This window comes from Entelurus aequoreus, linkage group LG05 (assembly GCF_033978785.1).
Source record: "Entelurus aequoreus isolate RoL-2023_Sb linkage group LG05, RoL_Eaeq_v1.1, whole genome shotgun sequence".
Classification (NCBI taxonomy): domain Eukaryota; kingdom Metazoa; phylum Chordata; class Actinopteri; order Syngnathiformes; family Syngnathidae; genus Entelurus; species Entelurus aequoreus.
In genome coordinates, this window is record NC_084735.1 from 64,752,553 (window position 1) to 64,769,493 (window position 16,941).

The window sequence follows — 16,941 nt, forward strand, 5'->3', positions numbered from 1 at the left end:
TAACTGAATTAACCTCTTTTTTGTTGTTTAAAGTACAGTATAATACTAGCTATAATAACACTAACTAGTGTAGCTATAACTAGCCTAAACCTGAATTCTCGAATGATAAAATACTCAATAACCCTAGGTAAGGATTTAACTGACAGATGATAACTTGTTAAAGGTGTTAACCATTATAATAACTCTGTTTCTAACTCTGTGATCTTTCAGCTTGCAGACTTTAACCTTAACCTGTCTCTCCAAATTCTCTGAAGGACACTTTGATAATGAACGACTGGCTATTGCTAGGCAAAGAATCCCGTACCGACTCGGTCGGGTAGTTGACGAGTGGCTACTCGATAAAGGTAAAAACCAAAATAATTGATTGGTTAATTAATCCTTGAACTAACTAGTGAATAACCTTTCCCCACCACGAGAGGTGCAGCAGCACAAGACTAGTGTGACAAGGGTTGTGTAGTACAAATGTGCACCACCACTATTTTAATTGGACATCATTGTGCCTTTTACGTATGATGGGCACAAATTCTCACTCAGTACTAAAAAAACAAACTAATTCCAATTTTCAGAAGTCTTTTTTCCTTGTCACCCTTGCACCTTGTGGATAAGCTGCACCCTTAACAAGATTTTAAACCAATGAACTAAAAAAAACATAACCCATGCCTAACCCACCATCGCCCCCTTTAACCACTGCTTTTAACTTACGAGGGAGTATTAATGCCACAATGAAGAGAATCAAAATTAATTATAATACCTTGAGAAACAAATCATAAAATTGGCGAGAATAACATCTACATTTTCTAAGAAAAAATGCAATTTACCTGAAAATATATATAATAATAATAGTAATAATGTGTGTTTACTCACACTACATGTGTTACATTGCACATAAAAGTCATATTATACAAGAATAAAGACATGATAATAAGAGAAAAATGGGTTCATTTATGACAGAGTATCTAATGAGAGGAAAGTTGTAATATAATGACAAAATAATATAAAATTGAAATTGTAATCGGATAGGAAGCATCTGAATTGTACAAGAATAAAGCCACAGTAAGTAAAAGTCATGGTTTTATTATACTGTAATATAGAGGTGAAACTCAAAAAGATTTAATCTTGTGCAAAGTTTGTTTATTCCAGCAATTAGATATTCAAGGTGAAACGTATATATGACATAGGCTCATAACATGCAACTTAAGATCCTTGTTTTGATATCATTTTGATGAATATGCCTTTATAAAAACCTCAAATTGAAAATCTCCGCAAAATGTTGGGTTTTCAAAACTGTCAGCCGTGATCATTAAAATCATAACAAAAAAAGGCTTGATATATATCTCACTTTGCATGAAATAATTGAATTCAATAATAATTGAATTGCTGAAATTAATATACTTTTGCACAATACTTTTTAGATATAGTTTTAATGTTATGAAAATATTTATTATATGAGACAGTTGTAAAATTATGTAAAAAGAGATGTTGTTTTATAGGAATAAAGTCTATTATGAGTTTTATTTAGTTTTATGACAATAACGTTCTAATGTTACAAGGAAGAACGCGTAATTTTACATGACTATAATCGCTATGTTATGAGGAAATAACTATTTTTTTTAGATAGTAAAGTATTTTCTCGTCAATTTGTGTGAATAAAAAAATAAATAAATAATAAGAATTATGTGGAAAAAGTATTTATTTTCTTAAAATGAAAAAACAAAGACTTAGATTTTCCTCGCCCGGACGCGGGTCACCAGTCCCCCCTGTGGAGCCAGGCCCGGAGGTGGGGCACGATGGCGAGCGCCTGATGGCCGGGCCTGTCCCCATGGGGCCAGGCCGGAAGAGGCAACGTGGATCCCCCCTCCAATAGGCTCACCACTCATAGGAGGGGCCATAGAATTCGGGTGCAGTGTGAGCTGGGCGGCAGCCGAAGGCAGGTCACTTGCCGGTCCAATCCTCGGCTACATAAGTTACCTTTTGGGACCTGGAAAGTCACTTCACTGGGGAGGAAGGAGCCTGAGCTGGTGCGCGAGTTGGAGAAGTTCCGGCTAGATATAGTCGGACTTACGTCGACGCACAGCAAGGGCTCTGGAACCTGTTCTCTCGAGAGAGGCTGGACTCTCTTCCACTCTGGCGTTGCACGCAGTGAGAGGCGGTCTGTGGTGGGCTCTCCTATTTCTGGGGCTGAGGTTGCTGAGGTAGTTAAAAGCTCCTCTGTGGCAAGGCCCCGGGGCTGGATGACCCCGGAGTTCCTTAAGGCTCTGGGGACTGTGGGGCTGTCTTGGTTGACAAGACTCTGCTGGGGTGGCATTCTTGTTTCCCCTTGGCTCAACCCAGTTGACGAGAAGGTAGCTTCCCTCCGCCTTCTGGCAGGGGGGACGGGTCCTGACTGTTGTTTGTGCTTACGCACCAAACAGCAGCTCAGAGTACTCACCGTTTTTGGATTCCCTCAAAGGAGTACTGGAGATGGCTCCCTCAGGTGACTCCCTTGTTCTGCTGGGTGACTTCAACGCTCATATTGGCAATGACAGTGAAACCTGGAGAGGCGTGATTGGGAAGAATAGCCGCTTGGATCTGAACCCGAGTGGTGTTTTGTTAATGGACTTTTTTGCTCGTCACAGATTGTCCATAACAAACACAATGTTCAAACATAAGGGTGTCCATGTGTTCACTTGGCACCAGGACACCCTCAGCCACAGTTCCATGATAGACTTTGTAGTTTTGTCATCGGATTTGCGGTCTCATGTTTTGGACACTCGGGTAAAGAGAGGGGCGGAGCTTTCTACCGATCACCACATGGTGGTGAGTTGGCTCCGATGGTGGGGGAGGATGCTGGACAGACCTGGCAGGCCCAAACGCATTGTGAGGGTCTGATGGGAACGTCTAGCAGAATCTCCTGTCAGAGAGAGTTTAATTTAGAGGCACAGGTAAAGAACTTTGAACATGTCACGAGGGAGGCGCTGGATATTGAGTCCCAGTCGACCATGTTCCGTACCGCTATTGTCGAGGTGGCCGATTGGAGCTGTGGCCGCAAGGTGGTTGGTGCCTGTCGTGGCGGAAGTCTTAGAACCATGACACCGGATGCCGTCAAGTTGAAGAAAGAGTCCTTTCGGGTCCTTTTGTCTCATGCGGACAGGTACCGACAGGCCAAGCGGGTCACGGAGGCGAAATCTCGGACATGGGAGGAGTTCGGAGAAGCCATGAAAATTAAATTCCGGACAGCTTCGAAGCGATTCTGGACCACCATCCGCCGCCTCAGAAAGGGGAAGCAGTGCACTGTCAACACCGTGTATGATGAGGATGGTGTGCTGCTGACCTCAACTGCAGATGTTGTGGATACATATACATATACTTCGAAAACCTCATTAATCCCACCAACATGTCTTCTTATGAGGAAGCAGTGCCTGGGGAATCTGTGGTGGGCTCTCCTATTTCTGGGGCTGAGGTTGCCGAGGTAGTTAAAAAGCTCCTCTGTGACAAGGCCCCGGGGGTGGATGAGTTCCGCCCGGATTTCCTTAAGGCTCTGGATGCTGCAGGGCTGTCTTGGTTGACAAGACTCTGCAACATTGCGTGGACATCAGGGGCAGTACCTCTGGATTGGCAGACCGGGGTGGTGTTTTCTCTCTTTAAGAAGGGGAACTGGAGGGTGTGTTCAAACTATCGTGGGATCATACTCCTCAGCCTTCCCGGTAAGGTCTATTCAGATGTACTGGAGAGGAGGCTACGCTGGATAGTCGAACCTCAGATTCAGGAGGAGCAGTGTGGTTTTAGTCATGGTCGTCCTGTGGACCAGCTCTGTACTCTCGGCAGGGTCCTTGAGGGTGCATGGGAGTTTGCCCAACCAGTCTACATGTTCTTTGTGGACTTGGAGAAGGCATTTGACCATGTTCCTCGGGAAGTCCTGTGGGGAGTGCTCAGAAAACTGTGGGGTATAGGACTGTCTGATTGTGGCGGTCCGCTCCCTGTATGATCAGTGTCAGAGCTTGGTCCGCATTGCCAGCAGTAAGTCGAACCCGTTTTCAGTTAGGGTTGGATTCCGCCAGGGCTGCCCTTTGTCACAGATTCTGTTCATAACTTTTATGGACAGAAGTTCTAGGCGCAGTCAGGGCAATGAGGGGATCTGGTTTGATGGCTGCAGGATTAGGTATCTGCTTTTTGCAGATGATGTGGTCCTGATGGCTTCATCTGGCCAGGATCTTCAGCTCTCACTGGATCGGTTCGCAGCCGAGTGTGAAGCGACTGGGATGAGAATCGGCACCTCCAAGTCCGAGTCCATGGTTCTTGCCCGGAAAAGAGTGGAGTGCCATCTCCGGGTTGGGGAAGAGATCTTGCCCCAAGTGGAGGAGTTGAAGTACCTTCTACCATCCTAGTCACGTCCGTTGTGTCCTTGGGCAAGACACTTCACCCTTGCTCCTGATGGGTCCTGGTTAGCGCCTTGCATGGCAGCTCCCGCCATCAGTGTGTGAATGTGTGTGTGAATGGGTGAATGTGGAAATACTGTCAAAGCGCTTTGGGCTCCTTAAAAAAAAGGGGTAGAAAAGCACTATACAAGTACAACCATTTACCAATTTACCTCGGAGACTTGTTCACAAGTGAGGGAAGAGTGAGTTGTGAGATCGACAGGCGGATCGTTGCAGGGTCTTCAGTAATGCGGACACTGTATCGATTCGTTGTGGTAAAGAAGGAGCTGAGCCAGAAAACAAAGCTCTCAATTTACCGGTCGATCTACGTTCCATCCTCATCTATGCTCATGAGCTTTGGGTTATGACCGAAAGGACAAGATTACGGGTACAAGCGGCCGAAATGAGTTTCCTCCGCCGGGTGGTGGGGCTCTCCCTTAGAGATAGGGTGAGAAGCTCTGTCATTCATGAGGAGCTCAAAGTAAAGCCGCTGCTCCTCCACATTGAGAGGAGCCAGATGAGGTGGTTCCGCCATCTGGTCAGGATGCCACCCGGACGCCTCCCAGGCTGAGGCCACGGGGAAGACCCAGGACACGTTGGAAAGACTATGTCTCCCGGCTGGCCTGGGAACGCCTCGGGATCCTCCAGGAAGAGCTGGATGAAGTGGCTGGTGAGAGGGAAGCTTCTCTGCTTAGGCTGCTGCCCCCGCGACCCGACCTCGGATAAGCTAAAGAAAATGGATGGATGGAAAACCATTTTGTCCACAATAATTTTAATGATTAGAAGTTGTTTTAAGAATATTAAATATTTAATATTCTAAGAGTAAAGTAAAAATATTTTAAGAAAAAAAGTTTATTTTCCGAGAATAATCTCATAAATATTACAATAATAAATGGCACATTTCCTATCAAAATTACATTATTCTCATGATAGTAAGATGCTTTATTTTCTTTTCTTTTCTTTCAATGTGGCTATAATACTTCCCCGTATTAACTAGATGTGTAACTGTGTGTAATAAATTGTTTTATAAAAATGCTGTCCTACACTTTCACTCGTGACAGTAAAATGTGAAATAAACTCCAGATGAAATCTAAACTCTTGGATGTGATCGCCCTAAGTGAATCGTTCCCCTCCCCGTGTACCCGGAGGCCTCGAGTTGTTGGCTTCCTGTGTGCGCTATCAGTGACCATGTCGCAGTCCCCCAGCTCCTCTTTAGCCTGTGACAAAAGAGCCCTGACAGGCTGCTGAAATGGATCACTGTTTGTAGCCACCGACTTTGCTAATAAGTATTCTCTTAAAACGTGGCCCATTACTGCAGTCCTCTCTCTGATGCAGCTTATCAGTGTAGCTGCTGTCAGTGGTGCTGTTACAAAACATTGTCCCTCTCTGGAGGTAAAACAATCGGACGGGAGGGGAACTCACATCGCTGCGTGTTTTTAATAGCTGCTGAAGTCACTAGTCGCTGGAGTTTAGCCTCCATTGTTTGGCTTTATCACTGCGCTAAAGTCTATGAAATGACTTCAGTTTTAATGGTAAAGGTTATAACTATAAACACCCTGAGAATCATTAATATACGTAATCAAAACACATAAATAGGGTTTTTAATATAACAGTTCATTGTAACCTGCATGATTAAGGTCCAAGTTATAAACCCCAAATCACTAAATATCTTTTAGACTAACCTGGTTTTGCACCTGTGCAACTCTCACATGCCTTTTTTTCACATCTACTTCACCTTTGTCTATCCCTTTCTATCAACCTTTTTTTGCCTGGCTCGTAGGGAGACAGCTGACCATCTTTAACAGCCAAGCCGCCATTAAAATCGGCGGCCAGGACAAGGGTCGGCCTTTCCAGGGTCAGATCTCTGGCCTGTACTACAACGGGCTGCAGGTGCTCAAACTGGCGGCGGAGAACGACCCCAGCGTGCAGGTTGATGGCAACCTACGTCTGGTGGGCGACGCTTTGTCCGTGCTGACCACCGACACCACCTCCGCCACCCCCTTGGCAGTGTCGGACATGTCCACCACCATCATGGAGACCACCACTACGATGGCAACCACCACCACCCGTAGACAGCGGTCACCCAGCTTGAGGGAAAGCATCTCTAAGGTCAGACTTAGAGTAAAAACGGCAGGCTTTAGCTCTGGACCCTGCAGTCTAATATGCCACAGTCTCCTCTTTGCTGCACTGCTCCTTTGTATTGCCACCTTCACTCTCCTCTTGAAGAAAATGTGTCTCCTTACTAGAGGTGGGGGAAATAATCGATTTTTAGATACGTCGCAATTCAGACTTGGACGATTATAAAATCGATTAGTAAGCGTCAATAATCGATAATCAATGTATTTGTTCTAAAAGTACAGTAATGCAGACAGTTCTAAAATGTGGCTGACTGCAGCGAGCCACCACACCGAGAGATCTGACTGGATCATTTATTATAGGGCACTTATGTTCCAGTTTTGCACATATTTCCATGAGTTTAATAAATGGGATGGGAATTTCTTATTAAAAAATGCACTGTTTTTTTAAAATTTGCAAGTAATAAATGCTTATTTTGTGTTAAGAAAATAAATTCAAAACTGCATCTACTGTATATATATAAATTGAAGATGCATCAATAATTGATTTTTAATTGAATTGTAGCTCCTAAATCGTAATCATAATCGATTCCTACCTCTACTCCTTACCATGGCAAAATACCACAAGCCGAGGGTCCAGTCACACATGTCACATTCCAATGGACCAGTATTTGCTGTGTCCATAGCAAAGTTAATCCGTACAATTACTTATTTTTAATTTGTGTGTGTCTTGTTTGCATTGCCACCTGTTGCTAGACAGAATTCATGGCGCGGAATCATTCGCCGAACCCAGTTAAACAAAAACAATGGCAGACCAGCCTAGCCCACAATGTTGTTTCCTTGGCAACAGAGGGGCAGAAGGCTCCACTGCCCAAATCAGCAGAGAACAGGCTGGGAGATGTCACAAAAACACAGGGAGCCACATTTCGATTGATTTTATCAAGAATGTCCAAACTTTTTGCACCAAGGGCAGCTGCAATTTTTTTTTTTTTTTTTTTATTTTAGTAAAAATAAAATGCTAAAAACAGACATTATACTGTGTATATCTCAAGACAAAATATAGTGTCAGATGTGTATTGTAGGTGACAAAGAATGTTAATAATTGGGGGTGCTCAAAATATTTAATGCACATCCGAATTGCGATTCTTATTTTTACGATTCGCAATCAATTCATAATTTCAATTTATTTAGTAATGTTTTTATTTCCATATAACCAATTTTCAAAAAGACCTTTTCAGGCCACAACAGCCAAGAGAAGTTTTTTTAACTTTTAATCTGTTTTGAAAAGGTTTTATTATAATTTTTTTCACCAAATAATACATTTCTAGAATTGGTTTGAATCAAAAATTGTGTTGAGTCGAGAATCAATTCTGAATTCAATCATCACCCCAAGAATCATAATCAAATCGATTTGTGAGTTGTTATAAGATTTACATCACAATTATATATATTTTTTAAATGTATTTATTTTCATCACATTACTTCATTTTGCTCTTTTTTCCTCCCGAGACACACTTCGGACACACCTGAATTAGATAGACACTAATGCAATAGGTTCAGAGACACATTTTTTTTACACAAATTATTTTTTTACACACATTATTTCCCATTGGAATTTATTGTCTGTGTTGTTTTCTGTAATGTGTATATTAGGGTTGCACAATAATGGAAATTTGAACCAATACCAATAACAGATCATTTACAAACCTTTACAACCGATAACCATAACCGATATTTAAGATTTTGTGAGAATAAAGTAATTTAACAGTTCATACTTTTGCCTCAAATGTATGCACGCTAAAAAAATAATCCAAAAATAATGTCAACTGATATTTATTTTTTGATAAACTGTAATTTCGGTACAAATTCACTTCTTATTATAATTTTAGCGCAAACAAAGTTAGAATGTATTGGTATATTTCAACTTTATTTATTTCATTGATTGCAAGAAACTCAAGCATTCTGAATATGATTTCATAAAATAAAATAAATATCTGTCCAACACAACATATAAATGACGCCAATAGAACTAATCCAATAAGATTCTGCATTGCTGTTAGCAAAAACACTGAAACAAGTAGAGTCACGTCTCTTGTTGATTGACAAAATTAAAATAAATAGATTTATGTTTTTCCATGATGATAATAAAATAGTGCAATATGTGCCTGCCCCTTAGAAAGGCAACATTTAATTGACGGACGGCGTGGCGAAGTTGGTAGAGTGGCCGTGCCAGCAATCGGACGGTTGCTGGTTACTGGGGTTCAATCCCCACCTTCTACCATCCTAGTCACGTCCGTTGTGTCCTTGGGCAAGACACTTCACCCTTGCTCCTGATGGCTGATGGTTAGCGCCTTGCATGGCAGCTCCCGCCATCAGTGTGTGAATGTGTGTGAATGGATGAATGTGGAAATAGTGTCAAAGCGCTTTGAGTCCCTTGAAGGTAGAAAAGCGCTATACAAGTATAACCCATTTATCATTTATCATAATTTAATTATAGAACATGAATAAACCATGGTTCAAACAGTAAAGTGCATTTCTTTAGTTACCTGTGCCTATAAATGAACCATGAAGTTAAACATAAACAAACAACTCATTTTACGTCAAGTTTTTTTGCCCTCAATTGATTTCTTTCAAAATGCTGCCTCTTATCAAACGCTTTCTCACCAGTCCTGTGGCTTTACATTTGCTGTGGTCGCCACTATTAACGCCAGTTCTTGGCTTAGCAACACAGGGACCTTCGTACTACTACACGTTGATTAATTTTAAGGTGACTTGTCAGATTTTATTGTGTTGAAGCTCATCTTTAACCCTTCCCATTTAATCTCTGCAGAATACCGTTTGCAAACTACAAGGGAAATGTCTTCTTCTGACATGCTAAAGAAAGACCACACTGCTGTGGCGTGATGCTATTTTCTGTGCACAACAGGCCGCACACACAGTATCATGACATCATAAATATGTGGGGGGGAGGGGTTGAAGAGCCAGGCGGCAGAGACAAACGACAAATACTGACATGATAAGCCTTTATTATTATAGGCTCATTTTATCACTAGATTTTTCATTATCGGAATTATCAATGTGACGTCATAGTTTCCATTATCGATAATATCATGCATCCATATTATGTACAGTATATATTTGCATTCTAACAAACTGGTGTACAATAATAGAATATCTGAAATAATAAATTGGAAACACAATCATGGAAACACAACTTAGCTGCCATAATTTCAGAATCAATGGCACATTGTTTCCACATAATACAGAGAAATATTCAGAGGGAAAAGTCAAATCAAGAAATGTGTTCCCTCATTGTGGGACTCAAGTATTATGACTAATTGAAATTTCAGGGTTTGAGACCCACAGAAGGATTAACTCTGATGTCGATTGTGTTTGGGTTCCACTGCACATGAACGCTTGCTCTTTCAAAAGGTGCTATTAAAGCTTGAAATTGACCTCAAACTTACAAAGAATAATTTGGGCCCAAATAACCTTCGTTATGTACAGTAAATACACACATTCCTATTACTGTTACTTACCAAGGGTACTGTAAAACCTCAATTTATGGACTAAATGGGTTCTTGAACAGGGTTTGTAAATAAAAAAGTTTGTATATGGAAGCTATTGTCTCCAAAAAAAAGCAAACCTGAATAACGGGTTGCAGTCCCAACAAAAGTCCATTATATAGCAGAAGTTAGTACACTTTGAACACAATATAAAGCGCCATAAAGTACTTATAAAGTATCTTATAAACATAACGTGGGGCTTATGGATCAACTTTCTATTTAAGAACAAAGTCAAAACAACAACAAGCTTAACTGTCCTCCTCTCATGAAGCAGCCCTGCCGACACGCACACACATTATCAATACCTCTGTGACGCACTTACAGTTTCAAATCACAAAACTCCTTAACTTTATCAGCCAGGTCGTTACAATGATTAGGAATAAAAAAATAAAACCCACTGCACCTTGTTGGTTAATCTTCTTGCGTGCAGGGAAAGGGAGGCAGGGAAGAAACATTGTGGATACTTACTGAATGTTTCAAACCACATTTCACTTGTCCGTTGCTTTTTTTGGATTCATGTTGAGCTAACAAAACCAGAAACAATTCCAAGAAGGATAAAAACACTTAAAAAGCACACAAAGTAGCATAGTAGTTATCAACAGTAATGCTGTGATGACTGAATGAGTACCGCAGATCAATACACCCACCTACAGTGCAAAATAGATGAATGACTCGTTGGTACACTAAGACAAGGTTCGTACACCAAAAAATATGTTCATTCGGTCTGTGGTTTGTAAATCGAAATTTTTTTACATTTAGGAGTTCATAAATTGAGGTTCCACTGTACCTTTTTGAATGGACTTTAACAGTACCAAAAATATGTATTCCAAGCATATTTTGAAATGCCAACAAGACAAATTATTTGAATCGCAGTGCTTCAAAGCTGCTTTTACTGGATTTCTGCAGGTTTCATTTGCATTTTTCTTGTCTGCTGTCCCTTTAACCTTTAAATTGCATTTAATGTCTTTTCAATCTATCCAAGAGAACAGACTATTCACTGCTCAGCTCAGGTTTGCACTTCGGTCTCTGTGCGCCCTAAGCCTCCTTCTGCACAAAACCAAGAACATCGATTTAGCGTGAGGCAATTTGTTATTGTTGTTTTGGAATAGGAGATGTACAGATGCAGGTTTTATGAGAGCAAATCATAGCTGGGTACTCATTTCCTTTATTGGATGCTCTTCCTTTGTTTATGTACACAAAACGTGTGCCATAGGGCCCCAGAATGAAAAGCAGCTGAATATGCGCACAATCTCTATTTGTTCTCTCACTAGCGTTGCTGCGAGCTAAAAACACAGAAGTAGCACAATGTAAGACAGTGCAGCATATCTTCTCCATGAGCCAGACAGCTAACGCCCTCAGAGAGCTGCTAGCAGCTAGGGACTGAATGTTTGTTAAATCAGCTTTTTTTTTTTCTTTCACAGCCACAGAACTCAGATGATATCCTGGTAGCATCAGCCGAGTGCCCGAGTGACGATGAAGACCTGGAAGAGTGTGAACCAGGAACAGGTGGGTCTTCTGTGCTAATAATATACAGTATGTTGTTAAATGGGGGACTTATGCCGTCACACACCTCATATAGAAGCTTGCAAGTCTGTAAAACAGTGTTACTTCTTCAATTAACACCAGTATTCAGTTCATGGCAAGCAAATAACATACGTAATTACAAACGTTGGCATTAGCATATGTGGCTGTAAGCAACCTCCTGATGTAGTTTTTACAAACGTATTAACTCAATAAGATGACAGTAGATGCATTTGAGGTATCGTGAATGCTCAGCATTCAGCACATTTAGAATGTTGCTACTAACCTGTCGGTATGAAACTCATGTGTTACACTTACTATTGTTTGTAATCCTCTCGTCAGTGCTTTTATTGCAAGCTCAACTGTTTTTCTCCTTACTGCTGTTGAAACATTGGTTCTGTTGCTGCTGCGTTGTGCAATATCCTTGTAGATAAATGACCATGTCGTCAAAAATAGCTATGTTTTCCTTTCTACTTTCTCATGCACTCCTGTGGCATTAATTATTCACAGTAAGTAGGGATGTAAGTGGAATTTGGTGATTTTATTGGTGCTGACCAATAAAGATAGTATCGGGTATCGACTCACGTAAAATCTAACGGTACCAAATTGCCATACCTTTGTTCGTCCGGTTGCAGACTGAGACTCAGAGCATCGCCACTGGTTGATTCCCTGATTTCCTCACATTTCAAATGTGATAGGTACCCATTGCTAAAGGTAGGCGTCTTAAACAGGGAAAGTCCCACTAAAAGCTTCTTGTCCGAGCGAACTGGTTGAAGTTACGGTGGCATGTCGTGCTACGAGTCCGACGGGGGCCTCCGGTCCCCATCTCGGAACATCCTCCCAACACACCCGCTGTACGAAGAGGGCCTCGGGTACTCAACTCACCTCACTATTAATCAATTCAATGTCCAACGATTCGACTGTGAGGTTGATAGTCGAATTAAACTCCTCCAAATCCAATAGTCCGCCATTCTAAGACCCCTCTAGTGATTTCTATTATTTACTACTAAATACTACCAAATTCTCAGAAGAACAGCTTGTAGTGTTTTGGGGTGATTGCGACCCCAACAAGTGCTGGAAATGAAAAGGCGTCTTCTCACATTATTAATTAAACCTTCGCCATTTTCTCTTGTTGATTACTGTGAAAGCACCTTGCAGCCATAAATACCTCCTAGACTGACATACCACCGCATGTGTGGTGTTTATTGTGATAATTAATGCTCTGCATGACCTTTGCGTATAAATAAAACTTGTATTTGTACACAGCGGACAAATATGTCACATTGTTTATTTGTTAGATGCCATGGTTGGTTACACGTGCAAACAATCGCATGACAATTTTGCTGTGTTTCTTGTACGTTTTTGTGTTTGCTTTCAGGGTCCGTCTTAAATATTTGTGTCCTCACTGTACACCCACACGTTGACTATGCAAAAGACCCGCAGACTGTCTTTCATTTGGTGCAGTTAATGTTGAATAGCCTCATAACGTCAACTGATCATTATAAAGAAAATATCACTTAATGGTAATTTATTCTTGGCTGATATTCTACTTAATGAGCAGATTGTGCCTCAAACATAATGAGCACAACTGTTCCGGCCGAATGTGAATGCTCTTCTAATTTAGGATCCCCCCTACCTTTTCTGTTTCCCTTTTAGGAGGTGAATTAGTGTTGCCTATTATAACAGTGGATTCCCTTGAGCCCCCATCCATCGCCACCCGTTACCCCGTCATCCCTCCTCCCCCTACCCTCTTATCTCCCTTCGAAACCACCAAAGAGTCTGTGATGCTCCCCCCGCACCCTTCCTGCCCCCCGGACCAGGAGGACTGTGGCGAGCCCGTGGAGGTCTCGGCCTTCGGCTCTGGGGAGATGACGGAATCAGATGATGAGGACTTTTACAATAATAACAACTCCCCTTTGGTCACTGACAGGACAGTCCTTCCGCCACCCCCTGCCGCAGGCGAGGGCGGCGTCCAGAAACCCCGCCCCTTACCCCCTTATGTTCCCACCACCAACCCTGACCAGCTCCACATCCCCGCAGGCAAAATGAACACCCGTGACCAGGTGCTTCTGCCCCCTGCTCCCCCGTCCTCCCGAAACACACCGGGACTAACTTACCCCCCCAATTTTCCCCATGTGCCCACAGCCGACCCCACAGCCTCCGACGAAAAGAGCCAACCGGGCGCCGTGGAGGTGATCAGGGAGTCGAGTAGCACCACGGGGATGGTGGTTGGTATCGTGGCTGCTGCTGCTCTCTGCATTCTAATCCTCCTCTATGCCATGTACAAGTACCGCAACCGGGACGAGGGCTCCTACCCGGCAGACCAGGGCCACAATTTTGCGGTGGAAGGCAACGGCGCGGTGGTCAAAGACAAAAGCACAGCGACGGCCTCCGTGGCTAAGGCAATCACAAAGGGCAAAAAGAACAAAGACAAGGAATATTACGTATGAATAGGCGGGAGAGGAGAGGATCAAAGGATACTCCACTTTCAACTCACCTGTACTTCCTTTTTTTTTTATTACACCGGTAGACCATCAGAGACATTTCACAGGTTACCGACGGCAACCGTGCAATGCAGGCTGCAGTTAGCGCTAACATCTCCCTCCAAGCTCCAATTATGCGCTCACCCGGCATCTCATTCTTGTTAGTGCATCATTGTTCCGTGTTAACAAGCGAGAGAGATGCTTACTGTACATACAGTAACACGGCTATGACGCGGTGGAAGGAAGCAAGGTAAATGTTTCCCTCAGTCTTTTGTTATCTGTTTTACGTCTCAATGTTCCACATTATGACACAGTGGATCTAGAAAGTGAACACTGTTAAGAGACCAGCTGGTTGCATAATATTACAATGGTCCATCTTGGTTTGTAAAGTTAGAAGGCGAGGGCAATTCTTGTGCACTACCACTTCAAACAGGGGTGTCCAAATTTTTTGACTTGGGGGGCCGCATTGGGCTAAGCAAATTTGGCCAGGGGCCGAAAGCAGACTGCATATCATACCATACATATACAGCCTATAGATATATATGTGTGCCTATAAATGCATATTCTGTTAAAATATTATATACATACATACATAATATTATTTTATATATATATATATATATATATATATATATATATATATATATATATATATATATATATATATATATATATATATATATATATATATATATATATATATATATATATATATATATATATATATATATACACACACAAAATACAATACACAAAATGTATATACAATATATGTTCATACAGTTCGGATACAAGTGTAGTGACATACAGGTAGGTATTAAATATTTATGTAATGTAATTAGATAACACATCTAAATAAATTTGGTATTAAATATTTATGTAATGTAATTAGATAACGCATCTAAATAAATTTGGTATCGAAACCATTACACTAATTTCAGTTCTAGTCAATCAATCAATCAATCAATGTTTATTTATATAGCCCTAAATCACAAGTGTCTCAAAGGGCTGTACAAGCCACAACGACATCCTCGGTGTCGAGTGGGTCTGACATAATATTGTGAAAGTCCAACACATCAGCGAAAGTCCAGTCCATGGTGGGGCCAGCGGGAACCATCCCGAGCGGAGACGGGTCAGCAGCGTAGAGATGTCCCCATCTGATGGACAGGCTAGCGGTCCACCCCGGAGCAGAGTAGAAAAGAAAAGAAAAGAAACGGCAGATCAACTGGTCTAAAAAGGGAGTCTATTTAAAGGCTAGAGTATAAAAATGAGTTTTAAGATGAGACTTAAATGCTTCTACTGAGGTAGCATCTCTTAACTTTTACCGGGAGGGCATTCCATAGTATTGGAGCCCGAATAGAAAACGCTCTATAGCCCGCAGACTTTTTTTGGGCTCTGGGAATCACTAATAAGCCGGAGTTCTTTGAACGCAGATTTCTTGCCGGGACATATGGTACAATACAATCGGCAAGATAGGCAGGAGCTTGACCGTGTAGTATTTTATACGTAAGTAGTAAAACCTTAAAGTCGCATCTTAGGTGCACAGGAAGCCAGTGCAGGTGAGCCAGTATAGGCGTAATATGATCAAACTTTCTTGTTTTTGTCAAAAGTCTAGCAGCCGCATTTTGTACCATCTGTAATCTTTTAATGCTAGACATAGGGAGGCCCGAAAATAAAACGTTACAGTAATCGAGACGAGATGTAACGAACGCATGGATAATGATCTCAGCATCGCTTGTGGACAAAATGGAACGAATTTTAGCGATATTACGGAGATGAAAGAAGGCCGTTTTAGTAACACTCTTAATGTGTGACTCAAACGAGAGAGTTGGGTCGAAGATAATACCCAGATTCTTTACCGAGTCGCCTTGTTTAATTGTTTGGTTGTCAAATGTTAAGGTGGTATTATTAAATAGATGTCGGTGTTGAGCAGGACCGATAATCAGCATTTCCGTTTTCTTAGCGTTGAGTTGCAAAAAGTTAGCGGACATCCATTGTTTAATTTCATTAAGACACGCCTCCAGCTGACTACAATCCGGCGTGTTGGTCAGCTTTAGGGGCATGTAGAGTTGGGTGTCATCAGCATAACAGTGAAAGCTAACACCGTATTTGCGTATAATGTCACCTAGCGGCAGCATGTAAATACTGAAGAGTGCAGGGCCAAGAACCGAACCCTGGGGAACTCCGCACGTTACCTTAACATAGTCCGAGGTCACATTGTTATGGGAGACACACTGCATCCTGTCAGTAAGATAAGAGTTAAACCAAGACAAGGCTAAGTCTGACATCCCAATACGCGTTTTGATACGCTCTAATAAAATATTATGATCAACAGTATCAAAAGCGGCGCTAAGATCAAGAAGCAGCAACATAGATGACGCATCAGAATCCATCGTTAGCAATAGATCATTAGTCATTTTTGCGAGGGCTGTCTCCGTAGAGTGATTTGCCCTGAAACCAGATTGAAAAGGTTCACAGAGATTGTTAGACGCTAAGTGTTCATTTAGCTGCTGTGCGACAATTTTTTCGAGAATTTTCGAGATAAACGGTAGGTGGGACACCGGCCGGTAGTTCACCATGAGGTCAGGATCGAGGTTAGGTCTTTTGAGTAGAGGATAAATAACCGCTTTTTTGAATGCTAGAGGAACAGTACCAGAGGAAAGTGATAAGTTTATAATATTTAACACTGATGGACCTAATAAAACAAAAAGCTCCTTGATAAGTTTCCCAGGAATTGGGTCAAGTAAACATGTTGTTTTTTTTGTCCCATTTACACATTTTAACAATTCCTCCAATGTTATTTCATCAAAGAGAGAGAAACTATTTTGGAGGGCAATGTCCGTCGTATATACCGTCGTATTTGGGTTAATAGAACCCAGCTGTAGCTGAGATGCATTGTCTT

General features: G+C 41.8%; 1 pseudogene; it reads left to right on the top strand.

Annotated features, from left to right (window-relative positions):
- LOC133650892 (neurexin-2-like) overlaps window positions 1–14,636 on the top strand; it is a 489,617-nt pseudogene extending 474,981 nt beyond the window's left edge.
- Window positions 14,637–16,941: the final 2,305 nt, after the last annotated feature.